The sequence below is a fragment of the Atta colombica genome, unplaced genomic scaffold, assembly GCF_001594045.1.
Source record: "Atta colombica isolate Treedump-2 unplaced genomic scaffold, Acol1.0 scaffold141, whole genome shotgun sequence".
NCBI lineage: Eukaryota > Metazoa > Arthropoda > Insecta > Hymenoptera > Formicidae > Atta > Atta colombica.
This window is the reverse complement of record NW_017259230.1, coordinates 1344538-1349054: the sequence shown is the minus strand read 5'-3', so window position 1 is coordinate 1349054 and position 4517 is coordinate 1344538. Positions and strand designations below refer to the sequence as shown.

The 4517-nt window shown below is 30.5% G+C and overlaps 1 protein-coding gene across 2 annotated transcripts in view; it reads left to right on the top strand.

The window, feature by feature from the left end:
• The first annotated feature begins 1788 nt into the window (after positions 1-1788).
• The window catches only part of LOC108684887, a 23294-nt gene continuing 20565 nt past the window's right edge, over positions 1789-4517 (top strand). Inside the window, exon 1 of one of the 2 annotated variants that reach the window (XM_018189419.1) lies at positions 1789-1932. The gene's annotated coding sequence lies outside the window, so the exon portion shown is untranslated. Of the gene's footprint in view, positions 2022-4517 lie in introns of both variants that reach the window. The other variant, XM_018189418.1, reaches the window with a different exon arrangement.

Genomic DNA, 4517 nt, shown 5'->3' with positions numbered 1-4517 from the left:
TTTATTTGCTGATATTGCTAACTATTTAATATAAAATTATTAATATAAAAATATTTAATTAAAAAACACGTAATTTTAAATAAAAAATTTTTAATAATAAATGTATGATATTTTTAATAAAAGTTTTGCTCTTCTTTATGTATGTGGTAAATAAGTAAACAAGATTGAAGCTTTTTCTCAATTAAAGCTACTTACTTGAAGCTTCAATTAATGATTATCAGGCAAAAAGATGTTTTTCAATCCTAAGAAATAATTATTGATTGTTCACATTAAATATTATTGTTCACATTATATAATTTCATTTTGATCAGCTTATATTAAAAAGTTTGAAATATATAAAATGTGTAACTATGTAAATTGATTACTATTAATAAAAAAATATAATCTGTAAGTTAAATTACAGTTGGAGAAAAGAAATGAAGTTAAGTTACAGTTACTGAAAAAAAGTAATTCTATCTGTAACTTCGTTACAAGTGATAAATTATTTCCCAACCTTGAACGCTAAACTCATATCGATTTTACTGCAGATAATCGATACGTTATGACAAACTTGAGAATATTTTATTACACAATAGCGCACACACACGATCCGATAAATGATCTAATAATATCACGATTTTAACTTCCGGCCAAAAAGAACTGGATTCTTTCAATCTAATCGAGATATCTTTATATTTAATCATTTTGTTTTTTTCTGCTTACTTATTTTACGTAATACAGTGCTTTGTTTTATTGTTTTTTTACAATTATCATCAAATGTGCACTTAAAATGGAATATCTGTGAATATATTTACCATCTGTGAATATATTTAAATATTTTTTAAGTCTTATCTCTTCCGTGCAAATAACGGGGGTTTATCAAATGCTTAAAAAAATATTAATGTTATCAACATTTCAACCAAAATTATAACAAATGTACAAAAATCTGTTGCAATAATTTATATAGTTGATAAATAAAATCTACCAAAATTCTACATATCTCAATCAAAACATTTCTGTCTCTTTATCGGTTATTCTATTATAAACATTCAAATCTTATTATCGGAAATGATCGAGAAGCAGAATATGTGAAAATTCGATCCTAATCAAATACAGTTATTTGCTGTTAGATAACAAAGAAGTAATAGTGACTCAATTTTATTATTTTTAATTTCTATATGTGTCGAAATATAAATCAATCCATTTCTGCAGTTAGTTTCAAAATAAACAATGTCCATATTGATGTATGCATTTATTGTAAATTAAATTTCAATCAAACTTAATTTACATTTCTTGAGTTAAAATTGTTCAACTCTTTGTTTTAGTTAAATTAATGTTGAATAGGTGGCGACTTGTAGAAATAATTAAAAATAACTTAAGTATAATAAATTATAATTTCATTCATTTGACATTACATATGAATTTAAGAGTATTCCATCGAAGAAGGTATAAAATAAGAAGGTATAAAATAAGACAATATAATAGTAACTGCACAGATCTATTCAATTTTTGGTTCTGTCATCCCTCTCTTACATTTTGCTTCAATTTTCATTTTTAGTAGGACAATAATTCGCATAACTATTCGCATAACTTTTATATCGGAAGTCTTGCATATTTTGAAAATAATGAAAGCACGATAATAGAAATCAAGATATAGAAAATTGACAATGAATGGCTCGGTCGAGGGCACCGATCAGGCTTGTCACGGTTCTGTCCCGCTCTACGGCAATGTCGAGGAGCAACGTCGAGAAGCAAGACGGAGCGTTCTGGCGTTCAGCGTCCTGAGTTCAGTTCTCCGTGATCGCTCGATCAGGTGGCATCGAGCGGGATTTGCTCGCGCCCGATCCATCGCGTTCTCGCGATTGTACTCTCAACGAACCAAAAAAAAAAAGAAGAAATAAAATTAACCACACGTCACTGGATATCGCGTTGTGTCCTTCGTGGGAAACCGAGGTACGGGATATTCACCGGGAAGGGAAATCGTCGATAATGATTCAGCGGATTCCTCATTGAATAGATCAGTACGTCGGATCGGCTATCAGGTGAGACCGGCGAAAGGAATTTCTACGGTCACTACCGTCGCGCGAGAATTCCTCTCCGCGAGTACGCAACGCGCCGCGTCGCACCGTTCGTTAATATCCTGGGATCTTGGATAACATAGTTGCCTAAGAATGACGTTTACCAAGGACTTTTTAATGTCTTTTGAAGTTGATTGACGCTCAGATTTGTTCAAAAGCGACTCTCGTTGCGGGAAATTTCGGATTTTGCAGTACAGCACAGTTCCGCAGGCAGAAACATCTCACGGTCGATAGCGTTTGAAGTTTTTTTAAAAATTATATTTAAAAAATTCTATTTTTGATCGAAGTGAATCTCGATATTTAATAATATTCGTCTAGATTTACAAATATATTTTTTAATTCTATAAACTGTTTTCAATTTTATAAACTTTTCTTTTCCAAAGTGCTGTTCAATACCGTGTAACATGAATTCCATTATGAATTGTATTAAATTTAAGAGAAATTGGAGCGCGTTTTATTTCAAGAATAAAGTCTGATCTTTTTTAAAGCGGAATCTAATATCGAATAATTTATTTAATGCTACTGCAAGATTCACGATATTGTTGCAATTCTTGATATTAGATATCATATAAAAGTAATCATATCTCTTTGTAGAAAGAAAAGATATCTTTATGTTAAGAAAGTTTTACGTACACGTATAACTACAATTGCAATTATATACTTTAGTTATGCTCTGATTATAGCAGCAATCTTTTAATTTAAGGATTTTTTCACATCTTAACATATAATTATTACATGTTATTTATCTATATAAGTATTATTTAATTTATTTTTAATTTTGGATAATAAGTAAGTTAATCTATTTAAATAAATAAAGTCACTGAGTTTTAAAATTAAAGTTACAATTTATTTTAATATAAAAAACTGCATGCAAAGAAAATGACAAATAATATGAATCAATACTAGATAATCTAGATACGACAATAATTATCAAGAAATGAGATCAAGATTAGAATGAGATATTATCGATATCAATTGAATTATGTTATTATATTGTTAAATAACGAAATAGTTCTAAATTCAAATATTATTGAATAATTTCTAAAATTATTTCTATAACATTGTAATGAATGCGCGAGAAAAGGAATCTATACTTGCAACTTCCTGTCGCTTCTCGATTTAAATTCTAGAGTGAAGCGACGATCGTGCATCGATCGTCTGTTCTAAATAGGTGTATACGGTAACAGTAATATAGTAGCACATTTAAGAATTACATCATGATTACATGTCCCTCCGGCTGACATGATTCTAAATTTCACACGAGCTATTATTTCAATCGCGCATCACTCGTCACCGACCCTCGATTCCCCTGCGGCCGCAATGAATCGTCGTTTCGTCGACCGCTTGTTCATTCCGCCTCATCCGTCGATCTCACAAAAGGGAAACCATGGGAATCCCGTCTAATTATATTATTCATAATTAGCTGGGATTCGCGCGCGGACCGGAGCGGAGTAATGCTGAACGTGCTGCAGTCCTATAACAATGTGAAACGACGTGGATTATCACGGTTATCCGAATGTACTTGATTATTCTGAAACAGTCAGGATGCACACGAACGTTTGGCTATTTTTTTCTTTCTTTTTCTCTTTTTTCCGTTTTTCTTTCGAGAGAACATATTTACTTTGCTACCGACATCCACCGCGTAAAGTAGCAGCGAAGTAGTAAAGTGAAACGGATAACACCTGTGCAATTGTTTGGTTCACGGATACGATTTGGTTAACGGACTTCAAATTATACGGTTCTTGTCAGAGATGGAAATACTTCGGTTGTGTTTGTATGTTGAGCTGCGTTATGATATGATGTGTATTTGCACGAACGTCACTTTTTCACTAACAATGAGCTACGTGGAACAACGACAAACATGTACCGTACAGTAACATGTTTTCGATGAATTGTCTCGAATCGATTTCACGGAGATATTTCATTCAAAGAATATTTGTGTGTGTGTGTGTGTGTGTATTAAGATTTTAAGATACATAAATCTGAGAGATACATAAATATTTCTTTAAAATTTTGTATATAATTTTTCAGAATTTTTATATAAATTCCAAAATTTTTTGAAATTTCTGTAGGAGCTGGTTGTCAAAATGCTTATAACTCAAATAGAATAAAGCAGAAAAATCTCTTTTCTTTTACTGTAGATTAATAAAATATTAATTTGTTGCGTAAAATGATTTACACCACAAAATTTGTATATATTATTTATATATATTTTTAATTAAAAAAAAAATGAAGTTGATGAATAAGTTTTTCTTATCATCTATTTTGTTGTCAGATAAGTCTTTGGCATTGTTAATCATGATATCTCTGTATTTATAGAAAATAACATGTTTTAGAAGAAACAATTTTGCTGCAATTAATTAATTATTAACCTGATAAAGTGTGTATACAATCTCTTTTATTAACAATGGCTATGTGGAGTAGATTGACTAAAATGAGACGAGGTTAGATGATAATTAA